Below are 20,603 nucleotides of genomic sequence, written 5' to 3'. Positions count from 1 at the left end.
GGCCTGGACTCTGAAAAAGAAAGAAAGCCTTCAACGCAGCCCAAGCTTTCAGCCGGCCACAGTAAGAGAGCCACCATTCCATGTCACCGAGCAGACGAGCGCTGTCCCGAAGAAGGCTTTCTCTAGCCCTTCCCATTCTGTGATAGACGTCGCCGATGCCAGCCATTGCCCAAGTCACGAAAGCAAGCAAGAAAGCCAGCGCTTACCTACTAAGGGCCTGTGAGAAAGCAGGCTGAAGGGAAAGCTGCCCGCTTAGTCATCCAGGTGTGATTGCCTTGCCGCTGTAGGGCGCTAGGGGCCAGACATCTGTGAAGATAGAAGAACGTGTTTGAGATGCTGCTGATTAGTAAAATGAATGAGAGAAGTAAGCCAAAGTAAGGCAGGTTGTGAGAGTATGTTTGTGTGGGCAATAAGGAGGAAAAAAAGAGGGAGTAAAAAAGGCTTAAAGAGGCAGCAGCAGCAGTATCAAGATGTGGCTAGACGAGAGGGTTGGAGGGAGAGAGCCCAGTGCTGTGATGCAGACAGCAAGCAACGTGTGGAAGGTAGTGAATAGCAAGGAGCAGCTGGGCTGGAGAGGTGGATCCTGGCTGCTGCTGGTGACAAGTAGAAAAGGAGCAAGTGAGAGTCTGGTCTCTGCCTACGGCCACACCACCCTGAACACGCCCGATCTCGTCTGATCTCGGAAGCTAAGCAGGGTCAGGCCTGGTTAGTACTTGGATGGGAGACCGCCTGGGAATACCAGGTGCTGTAGGCTTTTGCTTTTTTACTCTGCAACCAGCAGGGGTCGCTCTTCACAGCTTCTCAATCTTCTTCACTTTTTCAAATGCACACTTCTCTCTTTCTTTTACTCACTCACTCACTCACTCACTCACTCACTCACTCATTCATGCCTTTATTCACTTATTTATGACTGCTGCACATCCAGCTCTTTCCAAAACTACACCCAAACTTCACCATTATGTCACCTACTTCTTTTTTCATGCATACAACCCAAAGCATCTAGCACTCTCTCAGCAGCAGCAACCCCATTCCCAACATGGCTGACAGGGCACACACAACTAGGCCGCACTTAGCAGCGCCTTACGTCCCACCTAGGGTTTCCGGCGCAGTCATTTCTCAGCAGATGCTGCAACGGACTGTGCACTATAAGGGTCACCCACCGCACACGTTATACGGCCTCCTCACACCCTTTCCAAGTGTCTGACCTCAAAGTGATGGTCTACATTGCTGGACACCATATTATCCAGTATCAGGTCAGTGCCATAAGTCTGGAGCCATAACCAAAATGCATCTGTTGTTTGGCTGCAATGTCATAGTGAATCCTGCATGTCTGCACTTTTTTTTACTACACGGCCACGCAGCAAACATAGGAACTGGCTGCAGCGCAAGATGTTCACCTGCGGTGACCTTAACGGCATCAGCTGGTTGGCTAAAGGTTGATGCGAGTTCGGTATGTTTTGTCGACAGTAACAATGTTGACAGTCATTATATAGACACCGTAATGTCGACAAGAACAACATATTGACAGACAAAATGTCCTCATGCTCAGAATGTTGACAACCACAATGTTGACACTAACAAAAGGCCGACATGTTCAAATTGTGGACAGCCAAAATGTTGACAGGTGCATAATGTTGACACCCAATTCCAGACCTTAACCCTAAGATTTCTATTGTGGACATTTTGACGGTGTCGTTATTTCATACGGCAGCATTTTAGCTGTGTCGACAGTTCATGTGTTGTCATTTAGACTGCGCCAGCATTTTGCAGGTGTTGACATGTGGGGTGTGGACATTTTAGCCATATTGACATGATGGTATTGACCTTTTGACTGTCAAGATTGCGATTTCCCACATGATGACAACATCCCAGGTTGATGGTCCCTGGTGAGTCCACAGACCAGCTGTTGGCGGAAGAAAGATGCCAGAACCCAACGGAAGAGGATACGCTAGATTGGTGCGGGCACCTGGAGACACACCAATCAGAAGGTACCTGATCTTGTCTGAGCACTCAAACTGAGCAGGCTTGGGCCTGGTCACTCTCTGGAAGGCAGATGACTTGGAACACTCGGAGCTATGTTTTGCTTTTTTTCTTCTTCTCTGTTGGAGCTGGGGCCAGTAGGAGGCCATCTTCTCTAGGCCCTTTGTGGGGGCCCACTTCTCCAATGTTACCACAGCAGTAGCAGCACCTGAAGTGCACAGGAATGGTTGTGTAACACCAATGCTAATTCCAGACACCTGTCTGAGTCTACAATTTGTTCCTGGCTTCCATCATCCCTCCACCCATGGCCTGGACTCTGAAAAAGAAAGAAAGCCTTCAACGCAGCCCAAGCTTTCAGCCGGCCACAGTAAGAGAGCCACCATTCCATGTCACCGAGCAGACGAGCGCTGTCCCGATGAAGGCTTTCTCTAGCCCTTCCCATTCTGTGATAGACGTCGCCGATGCCAGCCATTGCCCAAGTCACGAAAGCAAGCAAGAAAGCCAGCGCTTACCTACTAAGGGCCTGTGAGAAAGCAGGCTGAAGGGAAAGCTGCCCGCTTAGTCATCCAGGTGTGATTGCCTTGCCGCTGTAGGGCGCTAGGGGCCAGACATCTGTGAAGATAGAAGAACGTGTTTGAGATGCTGCTGATTAGTAAAATGAATGAGAGAAGTAAGCCAAAGTAAGGCCGGTTGTGAGAGTATGTTTGTGTGGGCAATAAGGAGGAAAAAAGAGGGAGTAAAAAAGGCTTAAAGAGGCAGCAGCAGTAGCAAGATGTGGCTAGACGAGAGGGTTGGAGGGAGAGAGCCCAGTGCTGTGATGCAGACAGCAAGCAACGTGTGGAAGGTAGTAAATAGCAAGGAGCAGCTGGGCTGGAGAGGTGGATCCTGGCTGCTGCTGGTGACAAGTAGAAAAGGAGCAAGTGAGAGCCTGGTCTCTGCCTACGGCCACACCACCCTGAACACGCCCGATCTCGTCTGATCTCGGAAGCTAAGCAGGGTCAGGCCTGGTTAGTACTTGGATGGGAGACCGCCTGGGAATACCAGGTGCTGTAGGCTTTTGCTTTTTTACTCTGCAACCAGCAGGGGTCGCTCTTCACAGCTTCTCAATCTTCTTCACTTTTTCAAATGCACACTTCTCTCTTTCTTTTACTCACTCACTCACTCACTCACTCATTCATGCCTTTATTCACTTATTTATGACTGCTGCACATCCAGCTCTTTCCAAAACTACACCCAAACTTCACCATTATGTCACCTACTTCTTTTTTCATGCATACAACCCAAAGCATCTAGCACTCTCTCAGCAGCAGCAACCCCATTCCCAACATGGCTGACAGGGCACACACAACTAGGCCGCACTTAGCAGCGCCTTACGTCCCACCTAGGGTTTCCGGCGCAGTCATTTCTCAGCAGATGCTGCAACGGACTGTGCACTATAAGGGTCACCCACCGCACACGTTATACGGCCTCCTCACACCCTTTCCAAGTGTCTGACCTCAAAGTGATGGTCTACATTGCTGGACACCATATTATCCAGTATCAGGTCAGTGCCATAAGTCTGGAGCCATAACCAAAATGCATCTGTTGTTTGGCTGCAATGTCATAGTGAATCCTGCATGTCTGCACTTTTTTTTACTACACGGCCACGCAGCAAACATAGGAACTGGCTGCAGCGCAAGATGTTCACCTGCGGTGACCTTAACGGCATCAGCTGGTTGGCTAAAGGTTGATGCGAGTTCGGTATGTTTTGTCGACAGTAACAATGTTGACAGTCATTATATAGACACCGTAATGTCGACAAGAACAACATATTGACAGACAAAATGTCCTCATGCTCAGAATGTTGACAACCACAATGTTGACACTAACAAAAGGCCGACATGTTCAAATTGTGGACAGCCAAAATGTTGACAGGTGCATAATGTTGACACCCAATTCCAGACCTTAACCCTAAGATTTCTATTGTGGACATTTTGACGGTGTCGTTATTTCATACGGCAGCATTTTAGCTGTGTCGACAGTTCATGTGTTGTCATTTAGACTGCGCCAGCATTTTGCAGGTGTTGACATGTGGGGTGTGGACATTTTAGCCATATTGACATGATGGTATTGACCTTTTGACTGTCAAGATTGCGATTTCCCACATGATGACAACATCCCAGGTTGATGGTCCCTGGTGAGTCCACAGACCAGCTGTTGGCGGAAGAAAGATGCCAGAACCCAACGGAAGAGGATACGCTAGATTGGTGCGGGCACCTGGAGACACACCAATCAGAAGGTACCTGATCTTGTCTGAGCACTCAAACTGAGCAGGCTTGGGCCTGGTCACTCTCTGGAAGGCAGATGACTTGGAACACTCGGAGCTATGTTTTGCTTTTTTTCTTCTTCTCTGTTGGAGCTGGGGCCAGTAGGAGGCCATCTTCTCTAGGCCCTTTGTGGGGGCCCACTTCTCCAATGTTACCACAGCAGTAGCAGCACCTGAAGTGCACAGGAATGGTTGTGTAACACCAATGCTAATTCCAGACACCTGTCTGAGTCTACAATTTGTTCCTGGCTTCCATCATCCCTCCACCCATGGCCTGGACTCTGAAAAAGAAAGAAAGCCTTCAACGCAGCCCAAGCTTTCAGCCGGCCACAGTAAGAGAGCCACCATTCCATGTCACCGAGCAGACGAGCGCTGTCCCGATGAAGGCTTTCTCTAGCCCTTCCCATTCTGTGATAGACGTCGCCGATGCCAGCCATTGCCCAAGTCACGAAAGCAAGCAAGAAAGCCAGCGCTTACCTACTAAGGGCCTGTGAGAAAGCAGGCTGAAGGGAAAGCTGCCCGCTTAGTCATCCAGGTGTGATTGCCTTGCCGCTGTAGGGCGCTAGGGGCCAGACATCTGTGAAGATAGAAGAACGTGTTTGAGATGCTGCTGATTAGTAAAATGAATGAGAGAAGTAAGCCAAAGTAAGGCAGGTTGTGAGAGTATGTTTGTGTGGGCAATAAGGAGGAAAAAAAGAGGGACTAAAAAAGGCTTAAAGAGGCAGCAGCAGCAGCAGGAAGATGTGGCTAGACGAGAGGGTTGGAGGGAGAGAGCCCAGTGCTGTGATGCAGACAGCAAGCAACGTGTGGAAGGTAGTGAATAGCAAGGAGCAGCTGGGCTGGAGAGGTGGATCCTGGCTGCTGCTGGTGACAAGTAGAAAAGGAGCAAGTGAGAGTCTGGTCTCTGCCTACGGCCACACCACCCTGAACACGCCCGATCTCGTCTGATCTCGGAAGCTAAGCAGGGTCAGGCCTGGTTAGTACTTGGATGGGAGACCGCCTGGGAATACCAGGTGCTGTAGGCTTTTGCTTTTTTACTCTGCAACCAGCAGGGGTCGCTCTTCACAGCTTCGCAATCTTCTTCACTTTTTCAAATGCACACTTCTCTCTTTCTTTTACTCACTCACTCACTCACTCACTCACTCACTCACTCACTCACTCATTCATGCCTTTATTCACTTATTTATGACTGCTGCACATCCAGCTCTTTCCAAAACTACACCCAAACTTCACCATTATGTCACCTACTTCTTTTTTCATGCATACAACCCAAAGCATCTAGCACTCTCTCAGCAGCAGCAACCCCATTCCCAACATGGCTGACAGGGCACACACAACTAGGCCGCACTTAGCAGCGCCTTACGTCCCACCTAGGGTTTCCGGCGCAGTCATTTCTCAGCAGATGCTGCAACGGACTGTGCACTATAAGGGTCACCCACCGCACACGTTATACGGCCTCCTCACACCCTTTCCAAGTGTCTGACCTCAAAGTGATGGTCTACATTGCTGGACACCATATTATCCAGTATCAGGTCAGTGCCATAAGTCTGGAGCCATAACCAAAATGCATCTGTTGTTTGGCTGCAATGTCATAGTGAATCCTGCATGTCTGCACTTTTTTTTACTACACGGCCACGCAGCAAACATAGGAACTGGCTGCAGCGCAAGATGTTCACCTGCGGTGACCTTAACGGCATCAGCTGGTTGGCTAAAGGTTGATGCGAGTTCGGTATGTTTTGTCGACAGTAACAATGTTGACAGTCATTATATAGACACCGTAATGTCGACAAGAACAACATATTGACAGTCCTCATGCTCAGAATGTTGACAACCACAATGTTGACACTAACAAAAGGCCGACATGTTCAAATTGTGGACAGCCAAAATGTTGACAGGTGCATAATGTTGACACCCAATTCCAGACCTTAACCCTAAGATTTCTATTGTGGACATTTTGACGGTGTCGTTATTTCATACGGCAGCATTTTAGCTGTGTCGACAGTTCATGTGTTGTCATTTAGACTGCGCCAGCATTTTGCAGGTGTTGACATGTGGGGTGTGGACATTTTAGCCATATTGACATGATGGTATTGACCTTTTGACTGTCAAGATTGCGATTTCCCACATGATGACAACATCCCAGGTTGATGGTCCCTGGTGAGTCCACAGACCAGCTGTTGGCGGAAGAAAGATGCCAGAACCCAACGGAAGAGGATACGCTAGATTGGTGCGGGCACCTGGAGACACACCAATCAGAAGGTACCTGATCTTGTCTGAGCACTCAAACTGAGCAGGCTTGGGCCTGGTCACTCTCTGGAAGGCAGATGACTTGGAACACTCGGAGCTATGTTTTGCTTTTTTTCTTCTTCTCTGTTGGAGCTGGGGCCAGTAGGAGGCCATCTTCTCTAGGCCCTTTGTGGGGGCCCACTTCTCCAATGTTACCACAGCAGTAGCAGCACCTGAAGTGCACAGGAATGGTTGTGTAACACCAATGCTAATTCCAGACACCTGTCTGAGTCTACAATTTGTTCCTGGCTTCCATCATCCCTCCACCCATGGCCTGGACTCTGAAAAAGAAAGAAAGCCTTCAACGCAGCCCAAGCTTTCAGCCGGCCACAGTAAGAGAGCCACCATTCCATGTCACCGAGCAGACGAGCGCTGTCCCGAAGAAGGCTTTCTCTAGCCCTTCCCATTCTGTGATAGACGTCGCCGATGCCAGCCATTGCCCAAGTCACGAAAGCAAGCAAGAAAGCCAGCGCTTACCTACTAAGGGCCTGTGAGAAAGCAGGCTGAAGGGAAAGCTGCCCGCTTAGTCATCCAGGTGTGATTGCCTTGCCGCTGTAGGGCGCTAGGGGCCAGACATCTGTGAAGATAGAAGAACGTGTTTGAGATGCTGCTGATTAGTAAAATGAATGAGAGAAGTAAGCCAAAGTAAGGCAGGTTGTGAGAGTATGTTTGTGTTGGGCAATAAGGAGGAAAAAAAGAGGGACTAAAAAAGGCTTAAAGAGGCAGCAGCAGCAGTAGCAAGATGTGGCTAGACGAGAGGGTTGGAGGGAGAGAGCCCAGTGCTGTGATGCAGACAGCAAGCAACGTGTGGAAGGTAGTGAATAGCAAGGAGCAGCTGGGCTGGAGAGGTGGATCCTGGCTGCTGCTGGTGACAAGTAGAAAAGGAGCAAGTGAGAGTCTGGTCTCTGCCTACGGCCACACCACCCTGAACACGCCCGATCTCGTCTGATCTCGGAAGCTAAGCAGGGTCAGGCCTGGTTAGTACTTGGATGGGAGACCGCCTGGGAATACCAGGTGCTGTAGGCTTTTGCTTTTTTACTCTGCAACCAGCAGGGGTCGCTCTTCACAGCTTCTCAATCTTCTTCACTTTTTCAAATGCACACTTCTCTCTTTCTTTTACTCACTCACTCACTCACTCACTCACTCATTCATGCCTTTATTCACTTATTTATGACTGCTGCACATCCAGCTCTTTCCAAAACTACACTCAAACTTCACCATTATGTCACCTACTTCTTTTTTCATGCATACAACCCAAAGCATCTAGCACTCTCTCAGCAGCAGCAACCCCATTCCCAACATGGCTGACAGGGCACACACAACTAGGCCGCACTTAGCAGCGCCTTACGTCCCACCTAGGGTTTCCGGCGCAGTCATTTCTCAGCAGATGCTGCAACGGACTGTGCACTATAAGGGTCACCCACCGCACACGTTATACGGCCTCCTCACACCCTTTCCAAGTGTCTGACCTCAAAGTGATGGTCTACATTGCTGGACACCATATTATCCAGTATCAGGTCAGTGCCATAAGTCTGGAGCCATAACCAAAATGCATCTGTTGTTTGGCTGCAATGTCATAGTGAATCCTGCATGTCTGCACTTTTTTTTACTACACGGCCACGCAGCAAACATAGGAACTGGCTGCAGCGCAAGATGTTCACCTGCGGTGACCTTAACGGCATCAGCTGGTTGGCTAAAGGTTGATGCGAGTTCAGTATGTTTTGTCGACAGTAACAATGTTGACAGTCATTATATAGACACCGTAATGTCGACAAGAACAACATATTGACAGACAAAATGTCCTCATGCTCAGAATGTTGACAACCACAAGGTCGACACTAACAAAAAACCGACATGTTCAAATTGTGGACAGCCAAAATGTTGACAGGTGCATAATGTTGACACCCAATTCCAGACCTTAACCCTAAGATTTCTATTGTGGACATTTTGACGGTGTCGTTATTTCATACAGCAGCATTTTAGCTGTGTCGACAGTTCATGTGTTGTCATTTAGACTGCGACAGCATTTTGCAGGTGTTGACATGTGGGGTGTGGACATTTTAGCCATATCGACATGATGGTGTTGACCTTTTGACTGTCAACATTGCGATTTCCAACATGTTGACAACATCCCAGGTTGATGGTCCCTGGTGAGTCCACAGACCAGCTGTTGGCGGAAGAAAGATGCCAGAACCCAACGGAAGAGGATACGCTAGATTGGTGCGGGCACCTGGAGACACACCAATCAGAAGGTGCCTGATCTTGTCTGAGCACTCAAACTGAGCAGGCTTGGGCCTGGTCACTCTCTGGAAGGCAGATGACTTGGAACACTCGGAGCTATGTTTTGCTTTTTTTCTTCTTCTCTGTTGGAGCTGGGGCCAGTAGGAGGCCATCTTCTCTAGGCCCTTTGTGGGGGCCCACTTCTCCAATGTTACCACAGCAGTAGCAGCACCTGAAGTGCACAGGAATGGTTGTGTAACACCAATGCTAATTCCAGACACCTGCCTGAGTCTACAATTTGTTCCTGGCTTCCATCATCCCTCCACCCATGGCCTGGACTCTGAAAAAGAAAGAAAGCCTTCAACGCAGCCCAAGCTTTCAGCCGGCCACAGTAAGAGAGCCACCATTACATGTCACCGAGCAGACGAGCGCTGTCCCGAAGAAGGCTTTCTCTAGCCCTTCCCATTCTGTGATAGACGTCGCCGATGCCAACCATTGCCCAAGTCACGAAAGCAAGCAAGAAAGCCAGCGCTTACCTACTAAGGGCCTGTGAGAAAGCAGGCTGAAGGGAAAGCTGCCCGCTTAGTCATCCAGGTGTGATTGCCTTGCCGCTGTAAGGCGCTAGGGGCCAGACATCTGTGAAGATAGAAGAACGTGTTTGAGATGCTGCTGATTAGTAAAATGAATGAGAGAAGTAAGCCAAAGTAAGGCAGGTTGTGAGAGTATGTTTGTGTGGGCAATAAGGAGGAAAAAAAGAGGGACTAAAAAAGGCTTAAAGAGGCAGCAGCAGCAGCAGGAAGATGTGGCTAGACGAGAGGGTTGGAGGGAGAGAGCCCAGTGCTGTGATGCAGACAGCAAGCAACGTGTGGAAGGTAGTGAATAGCAAGGAGCAGCTGGGCTGGAGAGGTGGATCCTGGCTGCTGCTGGTGACAAGTAGAAAAGGAGCAAGTGAGAGCCTGGTCTCTGCCTACGGCCACACCACCCTGAACACGCCCGATCTCGTCTGATCTCGGAAGCTAAGCAGGGTCAGGCCTGGTTAGTACTTGGATGGGAGACCGCCTGGGAATACCAGGTGCTGTAGGCTTTTGCTTTTTTACTCTGCAACCAGCAGGGGTCGCTCTTCACAGCTTCTCAATCTTCTTCACTTTTTCAAATGCACACTTTTCTCTTTCTTTTACTCACTCACTCACTCACTCACTCACTCATTCATGCCTTTATTCACTTATTTATGACTGCTGCACATCCAGCTCTTTCCAAAACTACACTCAAACTTCACCATTATGTCACCTACTTCTTTTTTCATGCATACAACCCAAAGCATCTAGCACTCTCTCAGCAGCAGCAACCCCATTCCCAACATGGCTGACAGGGCACACACAACTAGGCCGCACTTAGCAGCGCCTTACGTCCCACCTAGGGTTTCCGGCGCAGTCATTTCTCAGCAGATGCTGCAACGGACTGTGCACTATAAGGGTCACCCACCGCACACGTTATACGGCCTCCTCATACCCTTTCCAAGTGTCTGACCTCAAAGTGATGGTCTACATTGCTGGACACCATATTATCCAGTATCAGGTCAGTGCCATAAGTCTGGAGCCATAACCAAAATGCATCTGTTGTTTGGCTGCAATGTCATAGTGAATCCTGCATGTCTGCACTTTTTTTTACTACATGGCCACGCAGCAAACATAGGAACTGGCTGCAGCGCAAGATGTTCACCTGCGGTGACCTTAACGGCATCAGCTGGTTGGCTAAAGGTTGATGCGAGTTCGGTATGTTTTGTCGACAGTAACAATGTTGACAGTCATTATATAGACACCGTAATGTCGACAAGAACAACATATTGACAGACAAAATGTCCTCATGCTCAGAATGTTGACAACCACAATGTTGACACTAACAAAAGGCCGACATGTTCAAATTGTGGACAGCCAAAATGTTGACAGGTGCATAATGTTGACACCCAATTCCAGACCTTAACCCTAAGATTTCTATTGTGGACATTTTGACGGTGTCGTTATTTCATACGGCAGCATTTTAGCTGTGTCGACAGTTCATGTGTTGTCATTTAGACTGCGCCAGCATTTTGCAGGTGTTGACATGTGGGGTGTGGACATTTTAGCCATATTGACATGATGGTATTGACCTTTTGACTGTCAAGATTGCGATTTCCCACATGATGACAACATCCCAGGTTGATGGTCCCTGGTGAGTCCACAGACCAGCTGTTGGCGGAAGAAAGATGCCAGAACCCAACGGAAGAGGATACGCTAGATTGGTGCGGGCACCTGGAGACACACCAATCAGAAGGTACCTGATCTTGTCTGAGCACTCAAACTGAGCAGGCTTGGGCCTGGTCACTCTCTGGAAGGCAGATGACTTGGAACACTCGGAGCTATGTTTTGCTTTTTTTCTTCTTCTCTGTTGGAGCTGGGGCCAGTAGGAGGCCATCTTCTCTAGGCCCTTTGTGGGGGCCCACTTCTCCAATGTTACCACAGCAGTAGCAGCACCTGAAGTGCACAGGAATGGTTGTGTAACACCAATGCTAATTCCAGACACCTGTCTGAGTCTACAATTTGTTCCTGGCTTCCATCATCCCTCCACCCATGGCCTGGACTCTGAAAAAGAAAGAAAGCCTTCAACGCAGCCCAAGCTTTCAGCCGGCCACAGTAAGAGAGCCACCATTCCATGTCACCGAGCAGACGAGCGCTGTCCCGATGAAGGCTTTCTCTAGCCCTTCCCATTCTGTGATAGACGTCGCCGATGCCAGCCATTGCCCAAGTCACGAAAGCAAGCAAGAAAGCCAGCGCTTACCTACTAAGGGCCTGTGAGAAAGCAGGCTGAAGGGAAAGCTGCCCGCTTAGTCATCCAGGTGTGATTGCCTTGCCGCTGTAGGGCGCTAGGGGCCAGACATCTGTGAAGATAGAAGAACGTGTTTGAGATGCTGCTGATTAGTAAAATGAATGAGAGAAGTAAGCCAAAGTAAGGCCGGTTGTGAGAGTATGTTTGTGTGGGCAATAAGGAGGAAAAAATGAGGGAGTAAAAAAGGCTTAAAGAGGCAGCAGCAGCAGCAGGAAGATGTGGCTAGACGAGAGGGTTGGAGGGAGAGAGCCCAGTGCTGTGATGCAGACAGCAAGCAACGTGTGGAAGGTAGTGAATAGCAAGGAGCAGCTGGGCTGGAGAGGTGGATCCTGGCTGCTGCTGGTGACAAGTAGAAAAGGAGCAAGTGAGAGTCTGGTCTCTGCCTACGGCCACACCACCCTGAACACACCCGATCTCGTCTGATCTCGGAAGCTAAGCAGGGTCAGGCCTGGTTAGTACTTGGATGGGAGACCGCCTGGGAATACCAGGTGCTGTAGGCTTTTGCTTTTTTACTCTGCAACCAGCAGGGGTCGCTCTTCACAGCTTCTCAATCTTCTTCACTTTTTCAAATGCACACTTCTCTCTTTCTTTTACTCACTCACTCACTCACTCACTCACTCACTCACTCACTCACTCATTCATGCCTTTATTCACTTATTTATGACTGCTGCACATCCAGCTCTTTCCAAAACTACACCCAAACTTCACCATTATGTCACCTACTTCTTTTTTCATGCATACAACCCAAAGCATCTAGCACTCTCTCAGCAGCAGCAACCCCATTCCCAACATGGCTGACAGGGCACACACAACTAGGCCGCACTTAGCAGCGCCTTACGTCCCACCTAGGGTTTCCGGCGCAGTCATTTCTCAGCAGATGCTGCAACGGACTGTGCACTATAAGGGTCACCCACCGCACACGTTATACGGCCTCCTCACACCCTTTCCAAGTGTCTGACCTCAAAGTGATGGTCTACATTGCTGGACACCATATTATCCAGTATCAGGTCAGTGCCATAAGTCTGGAGCCATAACCAAAATGCATCTGTTGTTTGGCTGCAATGTCATAGTGAATCCTGCATGTCTGCACTTTTTTTTACTACACGGCCACGCAGCAAACATAGGAACTGGCTGCAGCGCAAGATGTTCACCTGCGGTGACCTTAACGGCATCAGCTGGTTGGCTAAAGGTTGATGCGAGTTCGGTATGTTTTGTCGACAGTAACAATGTTGACAGTCATTATATAGACACCGTAATGTCGACAAGAACAACATATTGACAGACAAAATGTCCTCATGCTCAGAATGTTGACAACCACAATGTTGACACTAACAAAAGGCCGACATGTTCAAATTGTGGACAGCCAAAATGTTGACAGGTGCATAATGTTGACACCCAATTCCAGACCTTAACCCTAAGATTTCTATTGTGGACATTTTGACGGTGTCGTTATTTCATACGGCAGCATTTTAGCTGTGTCGACAGTTCATGTGTTGTCATTTAGACTGCGCCAGCATTTTGCAGGTGTTGACATGTGGGGTGTGGACATTTTAGCCATATTGACATGATGGTATTGACCTTTTGACTGTCAAGATTGCGATTTCCCACATGATGACAACATCCCAGGTTGATGGTCCCTGGTGAGTCCACAGACCAGCTGTTGGCGGAAGAAAGATGCCAGAACCCAACGGAAGAGGATACGCTAGATTGGTGCGGGCACCTGGAGACACACCAATCAGAAGGTACCTGATCTTGTCTGAGCACTCAAACTGAGCAGGCTTGGGCCTGGTCACTCTCTGGAAGGCAGATGACTTGGAACACTCGGAGCTATGTTTTGCTTTTTTTCTTCTTCTCTGTTGGAGCTGGGGCCAGTAGGAGGCCATCTTCTCTAGGCCCTTTGTGGGGGCCCACTTCTCCAATGTTACCACAGCAGTAGCAGCACCTGAAGTGCACAGGAATGGTTGTGTAACACCAATGCTAATTCCAGACACCTGTCTGAGTCTACAATTTGTTCCTGGCTTCCATCATCCCTCCACCCATGGCCTGGACTCTGAAAAAGAAAGAAAGCCTTCAACGCAGCCCAAGCTTTCAGCCGGCCACAGTAAGAGAGCCACCATTCCATGTCACCGAGCAGACGAGCGCTGTCCCGATGAAGGCTTTCTCTAGCCCTTCCCATTCTGTGATAGACGTCGCCGATGCCAGCCATTGCCCAAGTCACGAAAGCAAGCAAGAAAGCCAGCGCTTACCTACTAAGGGCCTGTGAGAAAGCAGGCTGAAGGGAAAGCTGCCCGCTTAGTCATCCAGGTGTGATTGCCTTGCCGCTGTAGGGCGCTAGGGGCCAGACATCTGTGAAGATAGAAGAACGTGTTTGAGATGCTGCTGATTAGTAAAATGAATGAGAGAAGTAAGCCAAAGTAAGGCAGGTTGTGAGAGTATGTTTGTGTGGGCAATAAGGAGGAAAAAAAGAGGGAGTAAAAAAGGCTTAAAGAGGCAGCAGCAGCAGCAGGAAGATGTGGCTAGACGAGAGGGTTGGAGGGAGAGAGCCCAGTGCTGTGATGCAGACAGCAAGCAACGTGTGGAAGGTAGTGAATAGCAAGGAGCAGCTGGGCTGGAGAGGTGGATCCTGGCTGCTGCTGGTGACAAGTAGAAAAGGAGCAAGTGAGAGTCTGGTCTCTGCCTACGGCCACACCACCCTGAACACGCCCGATCTCGTCTGATCTCGGAAGCTAAGCAGGGTCAGGCCTGGTTAGTACTTGGATGGGAGACCGCCTGGGAATACCAGGTGCTGTAGGCTTTTGCTTTTTTACTCTGCAACCAGCAGGGGTCGCTCTTCACAGCTTCTCAATCTTCTTCACTTTTTCAAATGCACACTTCTCTCTTTCTTTTACTCACTCACTCACTCACTCACTCACTCACTCATTCATGCCTTTATTCACTTATTTATGACTGCTGCACATCCAGCTCTTTCCAAAACTACACCCAAACTTCACCATTATGTCACCTACTTCTTTTTTCATGCATACAACCCAAAGCATCTAGCACTCTCTCAGCAGCAGCAACCCCATTCCCAACATGGCTGACAGGGCACACACAACTAGGCCGCACTTAGCAGCGCCTTACGTCCCACCTAGGGTTTCCGGCGCAGTCATTTCTCAGCAGATGCTGCAACGGACTGTGCACTATAAGGGTCACCCACCGCACACGTTATACGGCCTCCTCACACCCTTTCCAAGTGTCTGACCTCAAAGTGATGGTCTACATTGCTGGACACCATATTATCCAGTATCAGGTCAGTGCCATAAGTCTGGAGCCATAACCAAAATGCATCTGTTGTTTGGCTGCAATGTCATAGTGAATCCTGCATGTCTGCACTTTTTTTTACTACACGGCCACGCAGCAAACATAGGAACTGGCTGCAGCGCAAGATGTTCACCTGCGGTGACCTTAACGGCATCAGCTGGTTGGCTAAAGGTTGATGCGAGTTCGGTATGTTTTGTCGACAGTAACAATGTTGACAGTCATTATATAGACACCGTAATGTCGACAAGAACAACATATTGACAGACAAAATGTCCTCATGCTCAGAATGTTGACAACCACAATGTTGACACTAACAAAAGGCCGACATGTTCAAATTGTGGACAGCCAAAATGTTGACAGGTGCATAATGTTGACACCCAATTCCAGACCTTAACCCTAAGATTTCTATTGTGGACATTTTGACGGTGTCGTTATTTCATACGGCAGCATTTTAGCTGTGTCGACAGTTCATGTGTTGTCATTTAGACTGCGCCAGCATTTTGCAGGTGTTGACATGTGGGGTGTGGACATTTTAGCCATATTGACATGATGGTATTGACCTTTTGACTGTCAAGATTGCGATTTCCCACATGATGACAACATCCCAGGTTGATGGTCCCTGGTGAGTCCACAGACCAGCTGTTGGCGGAAGAAAGATGCCAGAACCCAACGGAAGAGGATACGCTAGATTGGTGCGGGCACCTGGAGACACACCAATCAGAAGGTACCTGATCTTGTCTGAGCACTCAAACTGAGCAGGCTTGGGCCTGGTCACTCTCTGGAAGGCAGATGACTTGGAACACTCGGAGCTATGTTTTGCTTTTTTTCTTCTTCTCTGTTGGAGCTGGGGCCAGTAGGAGGCCATCTTCTCTAGGCCCTTTGTGGGGGCCCACTTCTCCAATGTTACCACAGCAGTAGCAGCACCTGAAGTGCACAGGAATGGTTGTGTAACACCAATGCTAATTCCAGACACCTGTCTGAGTCTACAATTTGTTCCTGGCTTCCATCATCCCTCCACCCATGGCCTGGACTCTGAAAAAGAAAGAAAGCCTTCAACGCAGCCCAAGCTTTCAGCCGGCCACAGTAAGAGAGCCACCATTCCATGTCACCGAGCAGACGAGCGCTGTCCCGAAGAAGGCTTTCTCTAGCCCTTCCCATTCTGTGATAGACGTCGCCGATGCCAGCCATTGCCCAAGTCACGAAAGCAAGCAAGAAAGCCAGCGCTTACCTACTAAGGGCCTGTGAGAAAGCAGGCTGAAGGGAAAGCTGCCCGCTTAGTCATCCAGGTGTGATTGCCTTGCCGCTGTAGGGCGCTAGGGGCCAGACATCTGTGAAGATAGAAGAACGTGTTTGAGATGCTGCTGATTAGTAAAATGAATGAGAGAAGTAAGCCAAAGTAAGGCAGGTTGTGAGAGTATGTTTGTGTTGGGCAATAAGGAGGAAAAAAAGAGGGAGTAAAAAAGGCTTAAAGAGGCAGCAGCAGCAGTAGCAAGATGTGGCTAGACGAGAGGGTTGGAGGGAGAGAGCCCAGTGCTGTGATGCAGACAGCAAGCAACGTGTGGAAGGTAGTAAATAGCAAGGAGCAGCTGGGCTGGAGAGGTGGATCCTGGCTGCTGCTGGTGACAAGTAGAAAAGGAGCAAGTGAGAGCCTGGTCTCTGCCTACGGCCACACCACCCTGAACACGCCCGATCTCGTCTGATCTCGGAAGCTAAGCAGGGTCAGGCCTGGTTAGTACTTGGATGGGAGACCGCCTGGGAATACCAGGTGCTGTAGGCTTTTGCTTTTTTACGCTGCAACCAGCAGGGGTCGCTCTTCACAGCTTCTCAATCTTCTTCACTTTTTCAAATGCACACTTTTCTCTTTCTTTTACTCACTCACTCACTCACTCACTCACTCATTCATGCCTTTATTCACTTATTTATGACTGCTGCACATCCAGCTCTTTCCAAAACTACACTCAAACTTCACCATTATGTCACCTACTTCTTTTTTCATGCATACAACCCAAAGCATCTAGCACTCTCTCAGCAGCAGCAACCCCATTCCCAACATGGCTGACAGGGCACACACAACTAGGCCGCACTTAGCAGCGCCTTACGTCCCACCTAGGGTTTCCGGCGCAGTCATTTCTCAGCAGATGCTGCAACGGACTGTGCACTATAAGGGTCACCCACCGCACACGTTATACGGCCTCCTCATACCCTTTCCAAGTGTCTGACCTCAAAGTGATGGTCTACATTGCTGGACACCATATTATCCAGTATCAGGTCAGTGCCATAAGTCTGGAGCCATAACCAAAATGCATCTGTTGTTTGGCTGCAATGTCATAGTGAATCCTGCATGTCTGCACTTTTTTTTACTACATGGCCACGCAGCAAACATAGGAACTGGCTGCAGCGCAAGATGTTCACCTGCGGTGACCTTAACGGCATCAGCTGGTTGGCTAAAGGTTGATGCGAGTTCGGTATGTTTTGTCGACAGTAACAATGTTGACAGTCATTATATAGACACCGTAATGTCGACAAGAACAACATATTGACAGACAAAATGTCCTCATGCTCAGAATGTTGACAACCACAATGTTGACACTAACAAAAGGCCGACATGTTCAAATTGTGGACAGCCAAAATGTTGACAGGTGCATAATGTTGACACCCAATTCCAGACCTTAACCCTAAGATTTCTATTGTGGACATTTTGACGGTGTCGTTATTTCATACGGCAGCATTTTAGCTGTGTCGACAGTTCATGTGTTGTCATTTAGACTGCGCCAGCATTTTGCAGGTGTTGACATGTGGGGTGTGGACATTTTAGCCATATTGACATGATGGTATTGACCTTTTGACTGTCAAGATTGCGATTTCCCACATGATGACAACATCCCAGGTTGATGGTCCCTGGTGAGTCCACAGACCAGCTGTTGGCGGAAGAAAGATGCCAGAACCCAACGGAAGAGGATACGCTAGATTGGTGCGGGCACCTGGAGACACACCAATCAGAAGGTACCTGATCTTGTCTGAGCACTCAAACTGAGCAGGCTTGGGCCTGGTCACTCTCTGGAAGGCAGATGACTTGGAACACTCGGAGCTATGTTTTGCTTTTTTTCTTCTTCTCTGTTGGAGCTGGGGCCAGTAGGAGGCCATCTTCTCTAGGCCCTTTGTGGGGGCCCACTTCTCCAATGTTACCACAGCAGTAGCAGCACCTGAAGTGCACAGGAATGGTTGTGTAACACCAATGCTAATTCCAGACACCTGTCTGAGTCTACAATTTGTTCCTGGCTTCCATCATCCCTCCACCCATGGCCTGGACTCTGAAAAAGAAAGAAAGCCTTCAACGCAGCCCAAGCTTTCAGCCGGCCACAGTAAGAGAGCCACCATTCCATGTCACCGAGCAGACGAGCGCTGTCCCGATGAAGGCTTTCTCTAGCCCTTCCCATTCTGTGATAGACGTCGCCGATGCCAGCCATTGCCCAAGTCACGAAAGCAAGCAAGAAAGCCAGCGCTTACCTACTAAGGGCCTGTGAGAAAGCAGGCTGAAGGGAAAGCTGCCCGCTTAGTCATCCAGGTGTGATTGCCTTGCCGCTGTAGGGCGCTAGGGGCCAGACATCTGTGAAGATAGAAGAACGTGTTTGAGATGCTGCTGATTAGTAAAATGAATGAGAGAAGTAAGCCAAAGTAAGGCCGGTTGTGAGAGTATGTTTGTGTGGGCAATAAGGAGGAAAAAATGAGGGAGTAAAAAAGGCTTAAAGAGGCAGCAGCAGCAGCAGGAAGATGTGGCTAGACGAGAGGGTTGGAGGGAGAGAGCCCAGTGCTGTGATGCAGACAGCAAGCAACGTGTGGAAGGTAGTGAATAGCAAGGAGCAGCTGGGCTGGAGAGGTGGATCCTGGCTGCTGCTGGTGACAAGTAGAAAAGGAGCAAGTGAGAGTCTGGTCTCTGCCTACGGCCACACCACCCTGAACACGCCCGATCTCGTCTGATCTCGGAAGCTAAGCAGGGTCAGGCCTGGTTAGTACTTGGATGGGAGACCGCCTGGGAATACCAGGTGCTGTAGGCTTTTGCTTTTTTACTCTGCAACCAGCAGGGGTCGCTCTTCACAGCTTCTCAATCTTCTTCACTTTTTCAAATGCACACTTCTCTCTTTCTTTTACTCACTCACTCACTCACTCACTCACTCACTCATTCATGCCTTTATTCACTTATTTATGACTGCTGCACATCCAGCTCTTTCCAAAACTACACCCAAACTTCACCATTATGTCACCTACTTCTTTTTTCATGCATACAACCCAAAGCATCTAGCACTCTCTCAGCAGCAGCAACCCCATTCCCAACATGGCTGACAGGGCACACACAACTAGGCCGCACTTAGCAGCGCCTTACGTCCCACCTAGGGTTTCCGGCGCAGTCATTTCTCAGCAGATGCTGCAACGGACTGTGCACTATAAGGGTCACCCACCGCACACGTTATACGGCCTCCTCACACCCTTTCCAAGTGTCTGACCTCAAAGTGATGGTCTACATTGCTGGACACCATATTATCCAGTATCAGGTCAGTGCCATAAGTCTGGAGCCATAACCAAAATGCATCTGTTGTTTGGCTGCAATGTCATAGTGAATCCTGCATGTCTGCACTTTTTTTTACTACACGGCCACGCAGCAAACATAGGAACTGGCTGCAGCGCAAGATGTTCACCTGCGGTGACCTTAACGGCATCAGCTGGTTGGCTAAAGGTTGATGCGAGTTCGGTATGTTTTGTCGACAGTAACAATGTTGACAGTCATTATATAGACACCGTAATGTCGACAAGAACAACATATTGACAGACAAAATGTCCTCATGCTCAGAATGTTGACAACCACAATGTTGACACTAACAAAAGGCCGACATGTTCAAATTGTGGACAGCCAAAATGTTGACAGGTGCATAATGTTGACACCCAATTCCAGACCTTAACCCTAAGATTTCTATTGTGGACATTTTGACGGTGTCGTTATTTCATACGGCAGCATTTTAGCTGTGTCGACAGTTCATGTGTTGTCATTTAGACTGCGCCAGCATTTTGCAGGTGTTGACATGTGGGGTGTGGACATTTTAGCCATATTGACATGATGGTATTGACCTTTTGACTGTCAAGATTGCGATTTCCCACATGATGACAACATCCCAGGTTGATGGTCCCTGGTGAGTCCACAGACCAGCTGTTGGCGGAAGAAAGATGCCAGAACCCAACGGAAGAGGATACGCTAGATTGGTGCGGGCACCTGGAGACACACCAATCAGAAGGTACCTGATCTTGTCTGAGCACTCAAACTGAGCAGGCTTGGGCCTGGTCACTCTCTGGAAGGCAGATGACTTGGAACACTCGGAGCTATGTTTTGCTTTTTTTCTTCTTCTCTGTTGGAGCTGGGGCCAGTAGGAGGCCATCTTCTCTAGGCCCTTTGTGGGGGCCCACTTCTCCAATGTTACCACAGCAGTAGCAGCACCTGAAGTGCACAGGAATGGTTGTGTAACACCAATGCTAATTCCAGACACCTGTCTGAGTCTACAATTTGTTCCTGGCTTCCATCATCCCTCCACCCATGGCCTGGACTCTGAAAAAGAAAGAAAGCCTTCAACGCAGCCCAAGCTTTCAGCCGGCCACAGTAAGA

General features: G+C 49.0%; 9 non-coding genes across 9 annotated transcripts; all 9 read left to right on the top strand.

Moving 5' to 3' along the window:
- The first annotated feature begins 635 nt into the window (after nt 1–635).
- On the top strand, nt 636–754 carry LOC148431470 (5S ribosomal RNA). The gene has a single exon (XR_015877125.1). It is a non-coding gene; the product is annotated as a 5S ribosomal RNA (ribosomal RNA).
- Nucleotides 755–2,917: 2,163 nt separating this feature from the next.
- On the top strand, nt 2,918–3,036 carry LOC148431469 (5S ribosomal RNA). The gene has a single exon (XR_015877124.1). It is a non-coding gene; the product is annotated as a 5S ribosomal RNA (ribosomal RNA).
- Nucleotides 3,037–5,191: 2,155 nt separating this feature from the next.
- On the top strand, nt 5,192–5,310 carry LOC148431468 (5S ribosomal RNA). The gene has a single exon (XR_015877123.1). It is a non-coding gene; the product is annotated as a 5S ribosomal RNA (ribosomal RNA).
- Nucleotides 5,311–7,478: 2,168 nt separating this feature from the next.
- Nucleotides 7,479–7,597, top strand: LOC148431467 (5S ribosomal RNA). The gene has a single exon (XR_015877122.1). It is a non-coding gene; the product is annotated as a 5S ribosomal RNA (ribosomal RNA).
- A 2,159-nt stretch (nt 7,598–9,756) lies between these two features.
- LOC148431466 (5S ribosomal RNA) lies at nt 9,757–9,875 on the top strand. The gene has a single exon (XR_015877120.1). It is a non-coding gene; the product is annotated as a 5S ribosomal RNA (ribosomal RNA).
- Nucleotides 9,876–12,034: 2,159 nt separating this feature from the next.
- Nucleotides 12,035–12,153, top strand: LOC148431465 (5S ribosomal RNA). Its single transcript, XR_015877099.1, has one exon. It is a non-coding gene; the product is annotated as a 5S ribosomal RNA (ribosomal RNA).
- Nucleotides 12,154–14,328: 2,175 nt separating this feature from the next.
- On the top strand, nt 14,329–14,447 carry LOC148431464 (5S ribosomal RNA). Its single transcript, XR_015877119.1, has one exon. It is a non-coding gene; the product is annotated as a 5S ribosomal RNA (ribosomal RNA).
- Nucleotides 14,448–16,611: 2,164 nt separating this feature from the next.
- Nucleotides 16,612–16,730, top strand: LOC148431463 (5S ribosomal RNA). The gene has a single exon (XR_015877118.1). It is a non-coding gene; the product is annotated as a 5S ribosomal RNA (ribosomal RNA).
- Nucleotides 16,731–18,889: 2,159 nt separating this feature from the next.
- Nucleotides 18,890–19,008, top strand: LOC148431462 (5S ribosomal RNA). The gene has a single exon (XR_015877117.1). It is a non-coding gene; the product is annotated as a 5S ribosomal RNA (ribosomal RNA).
- The last annotated feature ends 1,595 nt before the right edge of the window (nt 19,009–20,603 follow it).

Source organism: Taudactylus pleione, unplaced genomic scaffold (assembly GCF_031769625.1).
Source record: "Taudactylus pleione unplaced genomic scaffold, aTauple2 ptg002260l, whole genome shotgun sequence".
Taxonomy (NCBI): Eukaryota; Metazoa; Chordata; class Amphibia; order Anura; family Myobatrachidae; genus Taudactylus; species Taudactylus pleione.
The sequence above is the reverse complement of the archived record's forward strand: the minus strand, read 5'-3'. Positions and strand labels throughout refer to the sequence as shown.